Below are 22,608 nucleotides of genomic sequence, written 5' to 3'. Positions count from 1 at the left end.
AGGGAACTTCCCTTTGATTGGCAGATTGACTCCCCCATTGAACCTTTTCACAGACACATCCAAGCTACCTTTTCAAGTCCTTTATCTTCTGCCATGTGGTCCGACGGCCATTTTGGTCCCTGGATTTTTAAAGGTATATCACCCAGGTATTCTTTAATCAAAATTAATCTTCGGAACTGTAGGAAATTTTGAAATTATTGCGAACTCCCTACATTACCCATCTATAAGCACTTGATGACACCTGTACAGAACCTCACATTCTCAAAAAAGAGTCCATGACAATGCACTTCACAAGCAAAAATATAAGCAAATTATTTAAATCAATAATTGTACTGCCATGAGGGTGCATTACAGTGTGATTCAGAGAAAACGGAATAATTGTTGCAAGCTGCACAATACCATATTTCAAAGAGCGATATGATGTTTGCAGCAGAGGAGCATCAAAAAACTCGATCTCAGGCAGGAGTTGGGAGGAACATTAATCTTCTGTCGCAGAAAAGCCAACACTCAAAGTTGAACAATGTTTCGGGCAAACATCCAAGATTTTTATTATAGTAGGTATGAAGCCCAGTGATTATGTTACTGGACAAGCAACCCATAGGTCGTGAATTCAAATCTCACCATGGCAAGTTGTGAAATTGAATTCAATAAATCTGGTAAGTTGCAGGCTAGCAAGAGAAAAATGACATGAGTGCTGGCGATTGTTGTAAGCAACTCAACTGGCTCACTAATACCATGGTATGTGGTTTACTTTTAATGCACTCTGAAGTGGTCATTCAATTGTAAAGCAACCACTACAAAACAGAGCAAGATAAATATCAGACAAACCTATTAGCAATGATCTAGGCATTGGATCAGTACAAGACTTAGGCAATCCCAGCCCAGCTGACCCTGCAAAGTCCTCCTCAGCAACATCTGGGGACTGATGCCCAAGTTGGGAGCGCTGTCCCACAGATTAGTAAAGCAAAAATCATAACCATACTCACAGAGTCATATCTTTCAGTCAACATCCAGACTCCTGTATCACCACCTCTGGGTGTCTCCTGTCCCATCAGCAAGATAGACCCACCAGAGGTGACGGCACAGCATTAAATAGTTGCATGGGAAATGTGGACCTGAGGTACTCAAAATTGACTCCAAGAAGTCCCATGACTTCGGGTTAAATAAAGCCAAGGAAACCTCCTGCTGGTTGGTACCTAACGACGCTTCTTCAGCTGGCAAATTACCTCTATGATGAACATATAATGGAAACCCTGAAGGAAACAAAGGCACAGAATTTACTTTGTGTGGGGTACTTCAATGCCCACCACCAAAAATTGCTTGGCAGCATCACCACTGACTGAAGGACATAGTTGCCAGACTGAGCTTGCATATGGTGAAGAGGAAACAATGGAATAATTGTTGGAGGCCAATTGGTTGCCCAATTGGCATCCACAGTTCACCAGCAATATGTTGTTGAAGCCTGAAGCCCAATTTAGGGTGAGCCTCAGGCCTCTGGCTTCTGGCGGCACTTCCAGCACACTGCTTGAAAATGGGCCACGGTAAATTTCCACACCTTTATTTCTTAACTTAGAGCATTGTCAACACATTTGATCAACCATTGTCCATTATGTGATTTTTTCTTTTCTGGCATATTTCTAAGTGTTTTTATTGGAATTCAGTAGAAAAAGTACTTCAATCCTTCGAGTGAAGAGCATTTGTTTTTACTTATATAAGAACACTTGTGTGGAATGTGATAATATGATGTGCTGATATGCTGCCTCCTTGTACTACATGACCTAGTGCACTGTGTTCTTTATTGCGTACTGCTCCTAAGTGATTGATTGGCTTTTGGAAGGATTAGATCTGATGGCCTCCTGAGGGGTCTCTCAAAGACTTTCTTGTGCTCCTGCTGGCCACCTACTATGTGCTGCAGACCCAAATAAGCATGACAGTCCTCGTCTAACTGTGGAGGCTGCATTCTTTGCAATGCTCTTCAGGATCGGATTAAGTGTCATCCAACTGTTCCTGTGATTTTTCATGTCACAGTTGGAGGACAAGTCCCGTCGGTTGTCACTGAGCAGATAATTTCACTATTCTAAGAATTTTTGGGTTCTGATGCTTTAGCGTCATTCGTGGATGCTTGAGTCTACTTGTCACTGAATACCTGAGGTCTCCCTACAGGTGCTGCTAATGCTACTTGATGCACGATGAAAGGCTACATGGTGGAAAGCTATTGTTTTTTTTATAAATGCACACCTGTAATATGACCCAAAGCAGATTACATCTTGTTCTGTATGGGACAAGTTACTAGTTCACCCATTCATGCTCATGAAGTAAAATAAGAAAGAAATTGCTTTATATAGCACTTCATCGCCTTCTCAAAATATCCTAAAGCACTTTACAGCTAATGGATTCTTGTTGACGTGTTGTCACTGTTGCTATGTAGGCAAATGTGCCATTAATTTTTGCACAGCAAATCCTATAGACAGCAAACAAATATATGACTAGTTAATCTGTTTTTGGTGGTGTTGGTTGAGGGATGAATGTTGGCCAGGACACTGTGAGAATGCTCTGCTCTCCTACGGCTAGCAGGACCTTTTATAATCCTGTTTAGCTAGCAGACATTATAACATTGCAACCTCCTGTGCCTGCTATTTATTAATGAGTTAGCATTCCACCCAGACACTTCATTACATCATCCACAATAATCTTTAACAATGAGCAGGCTATTTAAAATCTCCCTGTTTTTTCAATGAACACTGTAATATATGTGGGTAAAACAAATGAAGGACAGAGACACGATGAGGTGCTAGTCAAGGTGCTTGTTTACTAGGTCAGAGTGAACTGAGCATGCTCATACTAAACCATGTGACAAACCATGTGATAATACATTACACTGTTTTCCCCTTTTAAAAAATGTACATATTCCCCTCTCAAATACAACAAAACTATGGTCCCACCTTTCCCAGCATTACATGTACCACATAACAAAAATGCCTGGCTTTTTTTCTTTTAAATCAACAACAAATGCTATAAATTAACTACAAATCCAGTTTAATAACAGGTTTACGGAGCCTTCCTGATCTTGTTACAAAAGGTTTCGGTGTTGAACCAATTTTCGGGCTGTTTTGTTCTGGTTCCAAACTCAAAGATGATCCAATTTCTATCTCAGATTTGTTTGAACCTGGTACTTCAGTTTCTGAAGTCTGAACAGAGTCAAACTCATGTATGTGTTCATGATCAAGTGGTTCAAGATCATGTCTTGGTTCATCTCTAGCAGAAATCCTTTGATCTACATGAACATTTCGGATGTTGTCACCAACTTCAACCAAATATCTCTTTGTTCCACCAATCTCTACTATGGTTCCTATATCCCACTTGTGTGAACTCGACTTTCCGGGGGGACTGAGAACACAAACACAATAATTTTGTCTGAAACTGCGTACTTTCTGATTGCTGTCATAATAACGTTTCTGACTCAACTGTTTCTGTTCAACTCTTGAGGCCAAATTTGGTTGAACAAGACTCAATCGTGTTCTCAATCTCCTCTTCATCAAGAGTTCTGCTGGGGTATATCCAGTTGTAGTGTATGGAGTAGTTCTGTACTTCAGCAAGAAATTTGCCAAACGTTGCTTCATGCTGAGTCCAAAACAACCCTGCAACACTTGCTGTTTGAAAGCTTCTTTCACTATTCTGGCTGATTTTTCGGCTGCTCCATTTGAAGCTGGATGATATATTTGATATCATTCCATTTCATGAATTTTTGGAATAGAACAGAACAGAACTAAGGGCCATTGTCAGAAACAAACTCTTCAGGTAAGCCATGACATGCGAAGATAGACTTCAACTCATCTATGGTACATTCAGTTGTAGTATTTGAACCCATGTGTTTCACTTCAATCCACTTTGAGTGACTATCTACAAGTACCAGGAAATAATCATTTGCTTTCTCACAGAAGTCTACATGTACTCTCTGAAAAGGTCTACTTGGCCATGACCAGGCTTGTAGTGGAGTTCTGGGTGGTTTGTTTCTGCAATTTTGGCAAATGCTGCATTTGCTGACAAGTGATTCAAGATCACTGCCCAATCCAAGCCAGTAAACAAAGCTTTTTGCAATTGATTTCATACTGACGATCCCTGGATGTTCAGTATGAAGTTTTGGCCAGAATTCTATCTCTCAAAGAAGTACGTACCGCCACTCTGTTTCCCCACTTGATACAACCTTGCTCACAAGACAGTTCAGTACGATGGTTATGGAATGGTTTCAACTCTGTGTCATACACTGGCCAGTCCATCCATTCAAGGTGTTTTCATACACTCTTTTCAGTACTGCGTCCTTTTGAGTCTCATTTGCAAACTCACTTGCATTCACAGGAAAGTCTTTGTCAACCGCACTTAGTGTGAAAATCTCACCTTCACTCCCAACACATGAGTCTTCATGTGGCAACCTGGACAAGGCATCTGTGATTGCGTTTTGCTTTGAAGTGCGATATTCAATCATGTAGTCATATTGTGACACCAACACTGCCCATTGTTGCATTCTTGATGCAGCCATTGCAGGGATGGCAGATTTGGGCCCCAAGCTTGCTAGGAGCGGTTTGTGATTGGTTATCAGGGTAAACTTTCTGCCGATTAGGAATTATTGGAATTTCTTGATTCCAAACACTATGGCGAGTGTTTCCTTTTCAACTTGCACGTAGTTTCTTTCGCTCTTTGTGAGGGTCCGCGATGCAAATGCAATTGGTTTCTCTTGGCTGTCATCCATTACGTGGCTTATGACAGCTCCCACACCATAGCTAGAAACATCACACGCTAACTTAAGCTCACGCTCTGTGTTGTAGTGCGCAAGTAGAGCATCACTAGAGAGACTTCTCTTACAAGCGTCGTAAGCTTCCTGTTGCACTTTTGTCCACTTCCACAGGACATCCTTCTTGAGGAGCTCATGCAATGGAGCTAACATGGTCACTAACTCAGGTAAGAAATGTGCATAGTCCTGCACCATTCCAAGGAAAGAACATAACTCAGACACGTTCTGTGGCTTTGGAGCATTGATGACAGCATCAACCTTTTCCTTCACTGGTTGCAAGCCATTTGCATCAACTTTCAGACCAAGGTACACAACCTCAGGCTGCACAAAAGCATATTTGTTCCTTTTCAATTCGACATGGAGACATTTTAAGATAATAATTGAGAAGGACATAGGTATGACAAAGACCAGGGTAATAGATTGGAGAAAAGCTGATTTACATACATAAGAACATAAGAAGTAAGAGCAAGAGTAGGCCATGTGGTCCCTCGAGCCTGCTCCGCCATTCAATAAGATCATGGCTGATCATCGACCTCAACTCCACTTTCCCGCCCAATCTCCATATCCCTTGATTCCCTAGAGTCCAAATATCTATCTATCTCAGCCTTAAATACACTCAAAGACTCAGCATTCACAGCTCTCTGGGGCAGAGAATTCCAAAGATTCACAACCTTCTGAGTGAAGAAATTCTTCCTCATTCTTCCTCATCTCAGTCTTAAATGGCCTACCCCCTATCCTGAGACTATGCTCCCTAGTTCTAGACACTCCAGCCAGGGGAAACAACCTCTCAGCATCTACCCTATTGCTGGAAAAATACTTCAACATAGAAACATAGAAACATAGAAGATAGGAGCAGGAGTAGGCCATTCGGCCCTTCGAGCCTGCTCCGCCATTCAATGAGATCATGGCTGATCATCCAAATTCAGTACCCTGTCCCTGCCTTCTCCCCATATCCCTTGATCCCTTTAGCCTTAAGAAATATATCCAACTCTTTTTTGAATATATTTAATGAACTGGCCTCCACTGCCCTCTGTGGCAGAGAATTCCACAGGTTCACCACTCTCTGGGTGAAGAAATTCCTCCTCATTTCAGTCCTAAATGGCTTACCCCTTATCCTTAGACTATGACCCCTGGTTCTGGACTCCCCGGCCATCATAAACATCCTTCCTGCATCTAGTCTGTCCAGACCTGACAGAATTTTATAGGTTTCGATGAGATCCCCTCTCAATCTTCTAAACTCCAGTGAGTATAAGCCCAATCGACACAATCTCTCCTCATACGTCATTCCTGCCATCCCAGGTGTCAGCCTGGTGAATCTTCGCTGCACTCCCTCCATGGCAAGAACGTCCTTCCTCAGGTAAGGTGACCAAAACTGCACACAATACTCAAGGTGCGGTCTCACCAAGGCCCTGTACAACTGTAGCAAGACATCCTTGTTCCTGTACTCGAACCCTCTTGCTACGAAGGCCAACATACCATTTGCTTTCTTAACCGCCTGCTGCACCTGCATGCTTACCTTCAGCGACTGGTGCACAATAACACCCAGGTCTCTTTGCACTTCCCCTTCTCCCAATCTATTGCCATTCAAATAATAATCTACCTTCCTGTTTTTGCCACCAAAGTGGATAACCTCACATTTATCCACATTATAGTGCATTTGCCATGTTTCTGCCCAATCACCCAACCTGTCCAAATCGTACTGGAGTTTCACGACATCCTCCTCACAGCTTACCCTCCCACCCAGCTTTGTGTCGTCTGCAAATTTGGAGATATTACATCCAATTCCCTCGTCCAGATCACTAATATATATTGTGAACAGCTGGAGTCCTAGGACCGATCCTTGCGGTACCCCACTAGTCACTGCCTGCCACTCAGAAAATGACCCGTTTATTCCAACTCTTTGCTTTCTGTCCGCCAACCAGTTTTCTATCCAAGTCAATACCTTGCCCCCAATCCCATGTGCCTTAATTTTGCACGCTAATCTCTTATGTGGGACCTTATCGAAAGCCTTCTGAAAGTCCAAATACACCACATCCACTGGTTCTCCTTTATCTATTTTACCAGTTACATCCTCAAAAAATTCCAGTAGATTAGTCAAGCATGATTTAACTTTTGTAAATCCATGTTGACTTTGTCCGATCCTGTCACTGCTTTCCAAGTGCTCTGCTATTACATCTTTTATAATAGACTCTAGCATTTTCCCCACTACCGATGTCAGGCTTACCGGTCTATAATTCCCCGCTTTTTCTCTACCACCTTTTTTGAATAGTGGGGTAACATTAGCTACCCTCCAATCCATGGATACCGTTCCAGAGTCTATCGAGTTCTGGAAGATGACCAGCAATGCATCTACTATCTCTAGGGCCACCTCCTTAAGTACCCTGGGATGTAGACCATCAGGCCATTTTGGTACAATAACCACAGGATTTACCCATGGGGTGGGACCAGTTACAGGTTCGATAATGTCCATGTCCCTCAATTGTTTTATTTTGGCCTCTACTGCCCCCCTTAAGTTGAATGGTATACGCCTGAGTGGCTGGGCCACAGGCTTCACTTGTGGGTCGATATACAAACTGATCTGTTTTGTGTTCAGCCTTCCTACTCCCTGGAACACCTTTGGATACCGCTGTTCTAGTAGCTGTCTTACATCTACCACTGCTGAGACATCTGCGCCTATTTTAAAAACTCCCGGTTTCATGGCTGTCTCCCTTCCTAGCAACGGCTCTCCATGGCCTTTAACCACAATGAACTCCACCTGCTCAGTTCTCTTACCTATTGTAATTCGACATGTGAATATACCTTTACCTGACAGTGGTCGGCTCGAAGCATAGGAGAATAACTTTCTCTCTGTCTTAGGGACATGTGACTGACACTTAATATGTTCTGACTTTAATCCTTCCCATGTATTCTCATCTATCACATTACTAGTTGCACCCGAGTCAATTAACATTCTCAGGTTTACTCCCCCCACACAAAAGGTAAGTCTCTCTGTCACGTTATTTCCAGTAACAGCAAATGCACAGTTATTTTGTTCCTCTACATTGTTCACACTGTGTTTCTTTGTACCCTTTGTGTGGCGTACTTTGGAGAAATGATCCTTTCCCTTGCACTTATGACACATTTGCCCGTGTGCTGGGCATTTCGGATCTCTGCCCATGTGCTCTATGTGTCCACATCTGTAACATTTCCTTTCGTTCCTATCGCCAGTTCCTTTTGGTTTCTCTGTCGAGCTTTTCGTATAATGCCCTCTTTTCCGTGTAGCACGACGAACAGTATCTGTCTCCGCCTTCTCTGTACATGACATGGCTGACCTGCTCCTTGATGTTTTCACATTGTGAGGCCAATTGTAACTAGCGGGCGAGCGTTAGACCATGCCCTTCCTCTAGCAATTTCCTCCGCACATAGGCTGACGTGCACCTACTCAGGATAGCGTCTCTTATTTGATTATCCACATCCCCCACAAAAGCACAGTCTTTAGCAGCCTGCCGCAAGTGAGTAGCAAATTGTTGCACAGTCTCGCCTGTCTTCTGGGACAACTTATGAAAAGTCTGTCTAGCAAAGGCTGCGTTGACCTGGGGCATGAAGTAGTGATTCAAAGCACTAACCATCGCCGTGTAGTCTGCTGGCTCTCCTGTGTCCGGTAGAGTCGAAAAGATATCCTGGACATCTGGTCCTGCTAGGTGTAGAAGTAGAGCTCTTCTCCTCTGCTTTGTGGCAGCTGTAGAGGTATCGTCGATAATGAGTCCTTTGCCATTGGCATAAAGCTCAAAAGACGTTAACCACCTCGTCCATCTTGGACCCAATGTGGCTGGCTCGGCGAAGCATGCAAAATTTTGAATGCCGGTCTTCTCCATCCTAGCTAACTAAAACTTGGGCAACCTCCTTTTTAAAAAGATTCTGTCTGTTATCCTCATCGCCAATGTTGTATCCATGCTTTAATGCATTCAATCAAGCATGTAGATACGTCGAATTAAATCAGAGTCAGGCAGACAGGCTTATAACTGTGATCTTTACTTTATTCCTAAAATGGCTGACTGCTGCTCTCCCGGGTAATTCCCATAATGCAATGCACATTGCATTACCGTATTAACTGGTGTTAAACTCGCACATTACATTACCGTATTGACTGGTGTCAAACTCACAATCAATACACGACAGCACCCACTAGAGTAATTACTTCCAATTTGGCCCATGGTCAGTGACAGGAGGGTGTGACTACAAGCGAGGCAGGTATTGGGATCCAGGCGGTAGTGATGGAGGAGCCTCAGGCCTTGTCCAATAGGTACGAGATTCTTGCTCCCTGTGTGGACGAGGACAGGGACTGCAGGGAAGATGAGCAATCTGAACGCAGCACCGTGGTACAGGGAGCCATTCAAGTGGGGGGAGCAGAAAGAGATATTGTAGTGATTGGGGACAGTATAGTGAGGGGGATAGATACAGTTCTCTGCAGCCGAGAGCATGAGTCCCGAAGGCTGTGCTGCCTGGTGCCAGGGTTAAGGATATCTCCTCTGGGCTGAAGAGGAACCTGGAGTGGGAGGGGGAGGATCCAGTTGTCATGGTAGGACCATGTAGGCACCAATGACATAGGTAGGACAAAGAAAGAGGTTCTGCTGAGAGAGTATGAGCAGCTCGGGGCTAAATTAAAAAGCAGAACCACAAAGGTAATAATCTCTGGATTACTACCTGAGCCACGAGCAAATTTGCATAGGGTAAATAAGATCAGAGAAATGAACGAGTGACTCAAAGACTGGTGTGGGAGAAATGGGTTTTGATTTGTGGGGCACTGGCACTAGTACTGGGATAAGAGGGAGCTGTTCCGTTTGGATAGGCTTCACTTGAACCTTGCTGGGGCTAGAGCCCTGGCAAATCGAATAACTAGGGCTGTAGAGAGGGCTTTAAACTAAATAGTGGGGGGGGGGCAGGGATCCAGGTGAGCAGGAATTTAAAAAGTCAATGAGAAATGAGAAAACAATAGAGCAGGATAGCGATGGGGTAAATAATAACCAGAGTATGACAGGAAGGGACAGAATGTTTAAAAATAAGAGTGCAACAGAAAATGGGGCCAAAACAAGGAGAAATGGTAAAAAGACAAAGTTAAAAGATTTATATCTGAATGCACGCAGCATTCATAACAAGATAGATGAGTTGATGGCACAAATGGGTATGATCTGATCGCCATTACAGAGACGTGGTTGCAAGGTGATCAGGGTTGGGAGCTGAATATTCCAGGGTATCCAACAACTCGGAAGGACAGACAGAAAGGAAAGGGAGGTGGGGTGGCTTTGTTGGTAAAGGATGGGATCAGTGCGGTGGTGAGAAGTGATATTGGATCAGAAGATCAAGATCTAGAATCAGTTTGGGTGGAGATAAAAAATAATATAGGGAAAAAGTCTCTGGTGGGTGTAGTCTACAGGCCCCCAAACAGTAGCAATACTGTTGGACAGAGTATAAGTCAACAAATAATGGAGGCCTGTAAAAAAGGTATGGTAATAATCATGGGTGATTTTAATCTCCATATTGATTAGACAAATCAAATTGGACATGGTAGTCTTGAGGAGGAGTTCATAGAGTGCATCTGGGATGGTTTCCTAGAACAGTATGGAATGGAACCAACCAAGGAGCAGGCTATCTTGGATCTGGTACTGTGTAATGAGACAGAATTAATAAATGATCTCATAGTAAAGTATCCTCTAGGAAAGAGTGATCATAGCATGGTTGAATTTCAAATTCAGTTGGAGGGTGAGAAAGTTGTATCTCAAACTAGTGTCCTGATCATAAATAAAGACAGTTACAATGGCATGAGGGCAGAACTGGCTAAAGTGGACTGGAAAAATAAATTAAAGGGTAAGACAGTTGAAATGCAGTGGTGGACATTTAAGGAGATATTTCATAACTCTCAACAAAAATATATTCCAGTAAGAAAGAAAGATTTTAAGAGAAGGGAGCACCATCAGTGGCTAACTAAGGAAGTAAAGGATGGTATCAAATTGAACACAAATGCATACAATGTTGCCAAGACTGGTGGAAGACCAGAGGATTGGGAAATTTTTAAAAACCTGCAAAGGATGACTAAAAAAAAAATAGAGATAGATGATGAATTATGAGAGAAAACTGGCAAGAAACATTAAAACAGATAGTAAGAGCTTCTACAGGTATATAAAAAGGAAGAGGGTAGCTAAAGTAAACGTTGGTCCCCTAGAGGATGAGACTGAGGAATTAATAATGGAGAACGGGAAAATGGCAGAGACTCTGAACAAATATTTTGTATCTGTCTTCATAGTAGAAGACACTAACAACATCCCAAAAATGGATAATCAAGGGGCCACAGGGAGCGGGGAGCTAAAGGCAATCACTATCACTAGGGAAATAGTACTTGGTAAAATAATGGGACTAAAAGATGACAAGTCCCCTAGACCAGATGGCTTGCATCCCAGGGTCTTTAAAGAAGTGGCTACAGAGATAGTGGATGCATTGGTTGCAATATACCAATATTCCCTGGACTCTGGGGAGGTCCCAGTGGATTGGAAAACCGCAAATGTTAGAACCCTATTTAAGAAAGGAGGGAGACAGAAAGCAGGAAACTATAGACCAGTTAGCCTAACATCTGTCAATGGGAAAATGCTGGAGTCCATCATTAAGGAAGCAGTAGCAGGGCATTTGGAAAATCATAATGCAGTCAAGCAGAGTCAGCATGGTTTTATGAAAGGGAAATCATGTTTAACAAATTTGCTGGAGTTCTTTGAGGATGTAACGAGCAGAGTGGACAAAGGTGAACCAGTAGATGTGGTGTATTTGGATTTCCAGAAGGCATTCGATAAGGTGCCACATAAAAGGATGCTGCATAAGTTAAGAGCTCATGGAATTGGGGGTAATATATTAGCATGGATAGAGAATTGGCTAACTAACAGAAAGCAGAGAGTCGGGATAAATGGGTCATTTTCCGGTTGGCAAACGGTAACTAGTGGGGTGCCACAGGGATTGGTGCTGGGGCCTCAACTATTTACAATCTACATTAATAACTTGGATGAAGGGACCGAGTGTAATGTAGCCAAGTTTGCGGATCATACAGAGATGGGTGGGAAAGCAAGTTGTGCAGAGGACTCAAAGAATCTGCAAAGGGATATAGACAGGCTAAGTGAGTGAGCAAACATTTGGCAGATGGAGTATAATGTGGGAAAGTGTGAGGTTATACACTTTGGCAGGAAAAATAAAAAAGCAAATTATTATTTAAATGGGGAGATTACAAAATGCTACAGTTCAGAGGGACCTGGGGGTCCTTGTGCATGAAACACAAAAAGTTAGTGATGTAAGAAAAAGGAGACTTACCATCAAGTAACTTTAAAGTAAGCTTTAAGTAACTTATAAACACACTATATACACGAGAGGTCTTTACCATGCCTCTGGTAGAAGCCTCTTACAATACTGAACAGACCAGTATTTATACCAGCCCAACAGGAAGTGACATATGACAGGAAGTGAGGTATGTACACAGTTCATAGTTCATAGTTCACAGGAAGTGATGACATAACTTCCCGGAAGTTATCATTTTTATCACATTCTTCCCTCCTGCAGGATTAGGAGGCTGTGGTCTACCTTTTGGTCCGCAGCCGCCGAACAAGGAAGAGTCGCACCCGTTTGGATTCCCGTCGTAGAGGGTCGCTGGTCCGCTTACATGCGGTTGGCCATTGGTCAGAGTCTGTGTGGCCTGGATTGCCCTGTGAAGGGTCGGGGAGATCATGGCTTCGAGTACGAGCCCCAATAGGTTCAAAGTTGGACTGCCTCTGTTCAGAGGGAGGTGCAGAGCTGGTCTGTGGTGGATCAGTACTTTCATGCGCGGTACGGGGAGGGTCGCAACCTTGAGCACGGGGTTCTACCGGCACCAAGCTAGTTGGTGTCTGATCAGGATCCTGGAGAGGGGTACCCGATAGGTCCCAAGAGTTTCCTGGTGAAATGCCATCACCCGATGTCCCACTAGGTCCTGGTGGGCAGGGAGCCAGATCCCGTAATGATACGGTAGATTCTCGGCCGTCGGAATATCGTATGTTTGCATAGGTGGGGTTGGCATCGGTTAGTTCGACCTCGTCTACAAGAGGGTCATTTTTAGATGTCCGAACGTATCTTCGGAGTAATACAGGTCCAGGAGTAGTTAGCCATGACGGGAGTGATGTCCCATGAGATGAGCGACGCTGGAATCCAAAGAACCGCTCATGAGGTGTAGTATTTGTGGCTGTAGAAAGCAGGGACCGTATAGAGTGCAATGCATCCGGAAGCACTGTTTCCCATTGCTGGTCTGGTAGGCCCCGAGATCTTAAAGCGAGACGTACGGAATTCCAGATGATACCGTTATACCTCTCTACCTGCCCATTTCCGATGGGATGGTATGGTGTTGTTTTGCTTGTAGCAATTCCCCGTTCTGAGAGGTAGTCCTTGAGTTCCCTTGACATAAAGGATGGACCCCGATCTGAGTGAATATAAGCCGGCATGCCACAGTGAAAAAATACCTGCTCAAGGCAGCAGATTACTGTGGACGCCAGCATATTGGAGCAGGGGAAGGCAAACGGAAAACGTGAATATTCGTCGATCATGGTGAGCAAATATGTGTTCCGAGTTGAAGAGGGCACTGGGCCCTTAAAATCGATGCTAAGTCATTGCATCGGTTGGGTTGCATGTATGAGTATACCATCTGAGGGGCGGAAGAACTGAGGTTTTAATTCCGCACAAAGCCGGCATTCTGAGCATATTTTCTTTACATCTCCAGTGGAAAAAGGGAGATTCCGTGATCGTACGAAATGTAGCATGCGCGTAACGCCAGGATGACACAAACCATTGTGGACATCCATGAGAGTGGAGGATGACATAGTGGAGCAGAATGCCCGTGTGAGGGTGTCCGGGGCCACATTCTCCTTGCCAGGCCGATAGAGAATGGTATAACCAAAAGAGGCCAGTTCCATCCTCCAAATTTTATTTTATTATTCTTAATTTTGGTTCGTTTTCGATTATCGAGCATGAAGGCGACTGATCGTTGGTCCGTGATCAATGTAAAGTGCTGGCGAGCTAGAAAATGGTTCCACTTCCGTACTGCCTCTATGATGGCTGTGGCTTCTTTCTCAACCGGAGGATAATGTAGCTCGGCACCTTGTAAGGTCCTGGACATAAATGCTACAGGACGACCTTCCTGATTCAGAGTAGCCGGGATCGCCACCTCCGAGGCATCACATTCAACCACGAAAGGGAGATTCTCATCAATGGAGTGAAGAGCCGCTTTCTCCAACTGTTTTTTGAGAAGGTTAAAGGCTGCAACAGCCGCTGTTCCCAGTGGAAATGATCTAGCATGCAGCAAGGGTTGGATTTTGTCCGAAAAATGAGGAATCCATTTAGCGTAGTATGCAAACAGACCGAGAGCCCGACGTAAAGAAGCCGGATTCTTAGGTGACGGGAGCTCTTGGAGCGGGCGAAGTCTTTCTGGGTCTGGCTTAATGATACCATTGCCTACGCAGTAGCCAAAGATGTTGATGGTCGGTTGCGACTCAACAGATTTGGATTCATTCAGGGTCAAATTACGGCGATGGAGGGCATCCCGAAATTTTTGGAGGTTGGAGTCGTGTTCCTGTTGATCGTGACCTGCAATGGTAATGTTATCAAGATAGGGAAAAGTGTCCCTTAGGTTTTCCTGCTTAACCAGGCCATCCATTGCCCGTTGGAAGACAGCCACTCCATTAGTAACCCCGAATGGGAGGCGACGAAATTGGTACAGCCGTCCATTAGCCTCAAAGGCTGTGTACTGCTTATCTGAGACCTTCAAGGGTAACTGATGATAGGCACTTTTTAAATCGTAAGTTGAGAACACTTTGTATTCGGCCAGTTTATTAACCATATCATCAATGCGTGGCAATGGGTAGGCGTCCAAGTCGGTATATTGATTGATGGTTTGCGAATAATCGATGCATAGTCGCTGTTTGTGAGGTTTTAGAGGGTTCTTGACAATGACGACTTGAGCCCGCCAGGGCGACGAACATGGTTCAATGATATCCTCTGCTAGAAGTCGAGAGATTTCAGCCACAATAAAAGATTGGTCTTCCTGATTAAAGCGCCGCGATTTCGTTATTATCGGTTGGCATTGAGGCGGAATACTGGCAAATAATGAGGGTTCATCAAGTGAAGCTGCTGATAATGCACAAAATGGTAATTTAGACTGTATATTAGAAATAGTAAGTCCGGGTTTGGATCCACCAAACTCAATGGTGAGTTTCTTATGCTGTTTTTGGAAGTCCAGCCCTAAGAGGAGATCACTACATAAGTCTTTGAGCACTGAAAGTCGGGTGGAGGGATACATACGACCATGAAGTGTCATATCAACAACACAAAAGCCGGAGATTCTGGTATTAAGTGATGACTGGGCCATCGCAATTGCCTGGTCCGATGGGAAGACATGTAGTTTCAATTTCGCAACAATCTGTTCCTTAATGAAACTATCAGTACTTCCTGAGTCAATTAAGGCATCTAAGGTATGCCCTTTAATTGAAATTTTTGTGGCTGCATGAGGCAGGTTCTGTGGGCAAGCAGCTGTAATTGGTGTCGTTGCACAGAGAGTGGCTAAAACTCTCGGTGTGCTTCTTCGGGAGAGAGCTCGAGAGGAAGCTTGATAGGTCCTAGCTGGAGCATCTTGATAGGCCCTAATTGGGGCAGTTCGGTAGGCCTTAGCTGGATTGGCCCTCGTAGAGGCCCTTGATAGGCAAACTTTAGCAAAGTGTCCTTTTTTCCCGCAATAACTGCAGATTGCATTGCGAGCAGGGCAGGTTTTCCTAGGGTGAAAAGCATCTCCACAAAAGAAGCATTCCTTCCTAGATTGCCAAGAGGCTGCTAAAGTGGGGTCGTCCTCCTCTTCTTCATCAGAATTATCAGAATTAGATTCCCCCATGATAGGGTTCACCTGAGACCGCTTGAATTGTCTGGTTGCAGCTACAGCAGCAGATCGAGATCTGGGCAGCTGATAGAGGTCTGCATTTCTCTTTGCCAAATCCAGTGAACAAGCTAGGTCAAAAGCTTTTTGTAGCTCAAGTGTTTTACTTTCTAGTAGACGCTGGCATATAAATGGAGAGGCAATCCCGCAGATGAAAGCATCACAAATCATTTCTTGGCGGTACAGCTCAGCTGAGGCTGCCTGAAAGTTACAATCTACGCTGAGCCTGCGAAGTTCTTGCAGGAATTCGTCAATTGATTCCCCTGGCCCTTGTCGGGCTGTGGTCAGTAGATGTCTAGCATAGACCTCATTTGGGGTCTTCGCATACAGTTTCTTAAGTGCCCGAATCACCTCTTTGTAATTATCCCAGTCATCAACATATTCAAACACTTTTGGGGTCACATAATTGACAAGTATCTTCAATTTAGCAGGAGCATCCGCTTTACATTCATCCAGAAAATTCTCAAAAGTACGATACCAATGCTTCCATACCCTGCCAGCTGCTGGTGTATTCGGGTCCAAGTCCAGACGAATAGGTCTAAGGATTTTCTCCATGATGGGTGGTTCCCTGGATCCTTAACTTCCGAGTTTGTCTGAAGGTCTAGTATTTGTCAGTGTAAATACTAAGTTACTTAAATTGATGTAAGAAAAAGGAGACTTACCATCAAGTAACTTTAAAGTAAGCTTTAAGTAACTTATAAACACACTATATACACGAGAGGTCTTTACCATGCCTCTGGTAGAAGCCTCTTACAATACTGAACAGACCAGTATTTATACCAGCCCAACAGGAAGTGACATATGACAGGAAGTGAGGTATGTACACAGTTCATAGTTCATAGTTCACAGGAAGTGATGACATAACTTCCCGGAAGTTATCATTTTTATCACAGTTAGTATGCAGGTACAGCAATTAATCAAAAAGGCAAATGGAATGTTGGCCTTTATTTCAAGGGGGTTGGAGTATAAAAACAGGGAAGTCCTGCTACTACTGTACAGGGTATTGGTGAGACCACACCTTGAGTACTGCGTACAGTTTTGGTCTCCTTATTTAAGGAAGGATATACTTGCATTGGAGGCGGTTCAAAGACAATTCACTAGGTTAATTCCAGAGATGAGGGGGTTGAGTTATGAGGAAAGGTTGAGCAGGCTGGGCCTATACTCTTTGGAATTTTGAAGAATGAGAGGTGATCTTATTGAAACACATAAGATACTGAGGGGGCTTAGCAAGGTAGATGCAGAGAGGATGTTTCCCCTAGTGGGGAAATCTAGAACTCGGGGGCACAGTTTTAGAATAAAGGGTCACCATTTTAGAACTGAGATGAGGAGGAATTTCTTCTCTCAGAGGGTTGTAAATCTGTGGAATTCTCTGCCTAAGAGAGCTGTGGAGGCTGGGTCATTAAATAAATTTAAGGTGGAGATAGACAGATTTTTGCAAGATAAGGGAGTGAAGGGCTATGGGGAGCGGGAGGGGAAGTGGCTTCAAGCCCAAGATCAGCCATGATCTTATTGAATGGCGGAGCAGGCTCAAGGGGCCAAGTGGCCTATTCCTGCTCCTATTTCTTATAGAAACATAGAAACATAGAAGATAGGAGCAGGAGTAGGCCATTCAGCCCTTCGAGCCTGCTCCGCCATTCAACGAGATCATGGCTGATCATCCAAACCCTAACACCCGGTCCTTACACCGACAGCCATCCCACCCAAGCCCTATCCCCGTAACCCCGTAACCCCACGTATTTAATCCCCCCTAACACTAAGGGCCAATTTTTATCATGGCCAATCAACCTAACCAGCACATCTTTGGACTGTGGGAGGAAACCGGAGCACCCGGAGGAAACCCACGCAAACACGGGGAGAATGTGCAAACTCCACACAGACAGTCACCCGAGGCCGGATTTGAACCCGGGTTCTTATGTTTTTATGTTTACATTATATTCCATTTGCCATGTTCTTGCCCACTAACTTAACCTGTATATATCACTTTGCAGCTTCTTTGCATCCTCCTCACAACTTACTTTCCCGCCTAGCTTTGCAGCAACAGCAAATTTGGATACATTACACTCGGTCCATTCATCTAAGTAATTGATAAAGATTGTAAATAGCTGAGGCCCAAGCAATGATCCTTGCAGTACCCCACTAGTTACAGCCTGCCAACCTGAAAATGACCTGTTTATTCCTACTCCCTATTTTCTGTCTGTTAATCCTCAATCCATGCTAATATATAACCCCCAATCCAATGAGCCCTAATTTTGTGTAATAACCTCTTGTGTGGCACTTTATCGAATGCTTTTTGAAAATCCAAATACATCTACTAGTTCCCCCTTATCTACCCAGCTAGTAACAAGTACAACCTCAAAAAACTCTAACAGATTTCTCAAACACAATTTCCCTTTCATAAATCCGTGTTGACTCTGCCCAATCATATTAGAGTCATAAAGAGTCATAATGGCACAAAAGGAGGCCATTCGGCCCATCGAGTCCATGCCGGCTCTGTAGAGCAATCCAGTCAGTCCCATTCCCCCACTCTATCCCTGAAGCCCTGCAAGTTTATTTCCCTCAAGTGCCTATCCAGTCTCCCCTTGAAAACATTGAGTGCCTCTGCTTCCACCACTTCCATCAGCAGCAAATTCCAGGTCCTCACCACACGCTGTGTAACAAAGTTTTTCCTCACATTCCCCTGTATCTCTTGCTCAAAACCTTAAATCTGTGTCCCCCTAGTCCTTGTAGAGAATTTGTGGGTTCGCGAGTCGATACAGATTCACTCTTTGAGACAATTCTAGGAATATATACTTTTATTTAAGAGCCGGCATTCAGTTAACATCTGTTGAATCAGTCGCAACATTAACAATTCAAAGTACAATTAGCTTACATTTCTTATTTCTCAGATCTTTATTCTTAAATCTTTACTTCGTTATATTTCTTATTTCTAAATCCAGAACATTTCCTATTTCTAAATCCAGAATATTTCTTATTTCTAAATCCAGAAAATCCACCAAAAATCAATACTTTAACTTCCCGAGACTCATAGTTAAAAACTTACAGAGATGCCTTAGAAGGTTGAGAAACGCCCTGCCCGTTCAGCACGTTCTGATGTTCTGTTAAAAAAGGTCTTATTTTTATACCCTTTTGGCTTTGGTTTCTTCTTTGATGTTCTCTGCTGATGTCAGCTAATTGTCTTTATTGATCCCTCTGTTTGAATGCTTTCTATGTTACTATCAATTCAACTATTGCATGCATAATTTTTTCTCTAGTTTTAGGTGTTCCAAAAACCATCATAAAAACAATGACAGCTATGGTTTCTGTTTGATGTCATTCTTACCGAAGATTCTTCATTCAATTCTTAATTTTGGCTTAACTGCTTTTTTGCAGACATTGTGGCCCCGATTTTCTGACAGCCGTCGGGCGGCTTTTCATGTGGCCGGGGTCCGAAAATCATGGAAAAAGTGGGTCGGGACCCCCCCGCCTGATTCCCCGCCCTGTCTGACTTTCGGACCGCCGTTTCTCCGTCACCCGCTTCAGTCCCGGCCGCCACTGGCGGGACTGCTCGTTGGAGCACTAATCACCAATGATCACCTTGTTAAGGAAGATTTTCCGGGGCCGTTGCGACTTTGGGGCTTTCCCCACATGAAACACGCCTGCGGGGAACCCCGCCGATGAGTGCTGGCATGAAAACAGCTGGCTTGCTTGCTTGCAGCAGCAGGTCGCTGAGGGCTGAAGAGATTTAAATAGGCAGCATTTGCAGGCTGCAGGACCTTGTTGATCAAGGCTTGGGGGAACATTTTGAAGCCTTAGGAGCAGCTGTAGAAAGTTGGAGCCTCACACACTTCCCCAGTGTGAGCTCCTGGGAAGCCCCTTTCACCACTCTAACTCAGCACCTCCTCAACGGAGGCATCGGCCAGAAGCATGGGAGAACTTTGGTACCTTCCCTTCCTGGCATTAGAGGATCTCCAACAGCAGAGGCAGCAGCAGCAGAACCAGGAACAGCAGGATGAGCACCAGGAGCACCAGGCTGCTGCTCACTCACCTGAAGCTGCACAGGCCAGAAGGAGCCAGCGCTTGGAAGTGGCTTGAGAGCACCTTGCTGCGCTTTAGGGGGCCAGTGGGACCCGTTTCTGCACTGGCAGTCCTACTCAGAAGGACTTCCATGAAGGTCTGGTTTCTCTGTCAACAGATGGCCAACGCTCCTCAAGAGATGTCATTCTCTTATGCGCACTCACCATGTTTTCCGTACCCTGGCGAGTTATCTCCTCCATGGAGGTTGCCAAACTTTCCATGGTGATGCGTTCATGCGCCAATGACTCCACAAAGGCTCTGCTCATGGTCGCTATGGACTCCTCCATTCGCTCCACACTCGCAGCGACCCTGGAGACAAAACCTGCCAGAGAATCCTGCATCTGTGCATGGAGATCCATCACCTCTTCTCTTGTGGATGGACCCAGAGGCAGAGGGTCGACATGCAGTGCAGCTGAGCTGAGCTGGCAGAGTCCTGCGCCCTCCGACGAGGACTCTCCACTGCTATCCCTGTCTCCAGAATCTGCTGAGGCTCACTTGTGAGCTGTGAAACACCAGGTGACAACGCTACTCTATGTCCCGAAGGTCCCCCCAAGGTGTGAGTGTCTGCGCTGGTACTGGGTGCGCTTACTTCTGCTGACGCTGCGCCCTCAGAGGTTGGAGCTTCCTCTGAGGAGTCTGGCTGCACAGCCTCTTCCTCCTCCACAGTGAGGACAGGGGCTCTGGATGGTACTGTGGGGGAGTAAAGGAAGTAGATAGAGATGTAATGCCAAGGTTCTTCTGGTGACTCCCAGCGAGTTGGCATCTGCTGTCACCTGCATCCATGCAGCATTGGTCTCAGTGGGAGGCCTCTTCCTCCCTGACCTAGGGAAGAGGACCTCCCTGTGGGCCCTAACCCCATCCAATAATGCCTGCAGTGAAGCCTCGTCAAATTTGGAGGCAGCTCGGGGTCTGGCACTGGCCACAGCTGCTGCAGGCTCCTCTGCCATCCTGTATGGTTTGTTTGGAAGCCTTCAGAGGATGCAGTGCTTGCTATGGACCTTGAAATCACCACGAATGATGACATCATACTGTGGGGATTTCTGACTCGAATTGGACAATTAGCAAGGCTTCCCACATGCTGGGAATTAATTGGCCACTTGAGGGAAAATTGCGTGGAGCTGGCTGACACTTTTTTATGTGTGTCAGAAACCCCACATTCGGGGAAATCCGACCATTCCCCACACAAGCTGAAAATCGGGGCCTGTGTCTTTCCTTATTCTCCATGTTCAATACAAACACAATGCAATTGCTTGGTGTCTCTATTGAAGTTATATCTTCAAAGTCTTGTTGGTATAGTTTTTACTATACGTAAATCAAAACCACTTTAGCTGTGTGTTTACTTGTTTTCTAGCTATTTCAATTGGTTGCACATTTAATCTTATGGTTCCTGCTTTCCAAGTTTAACATAAAACTATTTGACCAGCAGATGTTTCTTTTCTTGATGTCATGTTTCAAAGGCACATGCCTCTTTTAATGTTTGTTTTTCTGTTTTATCATGTTAGCTCTTCACACTTCACTTGGGTCTTCCATTGTGTTACACTCAAACTCTAGACTCTTCGGAAGCACCAATGGTTTGCTACAATCTTTCACTGTTTTAGAATATTTAACTAATTCCCATTTCAAAGCTTGTTTACAGCTTTGTTATCAACTGATCTTTTCTCAGAAGCCCGTATTTCTGTTTACAGCCTGTCTGCTGAGACTTGTGTCTTTTAAACCCAGTATGTCTTTTAATAATAACTAGCTGGAGTGCCCGGCGGTGCCGAGGGTTTTTTGAGGGCATGCTGTTATGAAAAAAGTAGAAATAATTTTTATATATATAAAAGAGTTTGTCTGTCTGTCTGTCTGTGTGGGAAGGAGAGGGAGAGAGAGAGAGGGAAAGAGAGAGAGAGACTGGGGGGGGAGAGAGAGAGAGAGAGACTGGGGGGAGAAGAGAGAGACGGGGAGAAGAGAGAGAGAGAGAGAGAGACTGGGGGGAGAAGAGAGAGACGGGGAGAAGAGAGAGACGGGGGGGGGGAGACAGAGAGAGAGACTGCTGGAATTAGTTCGGGATTAGCCTGGAGAGAGAGGGGGGGGAAGGAGCGTCTCAGGCCTGGCCCGATGGACCCTGCGAAGAAAGAAGGAAGGAAGAAGGCGAGCTCTCCCTCCCTCTCCACACCCCCTCACTCTTTCCCTCCCTCACCCTCTCCCTCTCCCTCCCCCTGTCTCACCCGGCTTTACTCACTTTCCCTCCCCTCTCCCTCCCTCCCCCCTCCTCTCCCTCACCTCCCTCCTCTCCCTCCCCCCTCTCCTCTCCCCTCCCCCCTCTCCTCTCCCTCCCTCCCCCTCTCCCTCCCTCCCCCCTCTCCTATCCTCCAGCTCTCTCTCTCTCTCCCCTCTCCTCTCACTCCCTCCCCCTCCTCGCTCTCTCCCTCCCCTATCCCTGCTTTACTCTCTCTCCCTCCCCACCCTCTCCCTCTCTCCCTCCCTCCTCTCCCTCCCTCCTCTCCTCACCCTCCCTCCCCCTCTCCCTGCCCCCCTCTCCTCTCCCTCCCCCCCTCTCCTCTCCCTCCCCCTCTCTCCTCTCAATTCAATTCAATTCAATTCAAATCGCTTTATTGGCATGACAAGGTACATCTTATGTTGCCAAAGCATCGAAAAACATTCATGGTTGAACACAAAAATACAGGTCTATCCATACAGTGTATGAACAGATATATCCCTGAGTGTATAAATATACATTCATATAATTTGTATATACTCTTTTCTTATATTTAGTGGTTGTCCCTCTGTTTATGGCAAGCTGTAACATAGTGTGCCGCTAAGGTTA

The sequence above is a fragment of the Somniosus microcephalus genome, chromosome 7 (assembly GCF_052327205.1).
Source record: "Somniosus microcephalus isolate GS21.2 chromosome 7, FLI_Smic_1.0, whole genome shotgun sequence".
NCBI lineage: Eukaryota > Metazoa > Chordata > Chondrichthyes > Squaliformes > Somniosidae > Somniosus > Somniosus microcephalus.
This window is presented reverse-complemented; position numbering follows the sequence as displayed.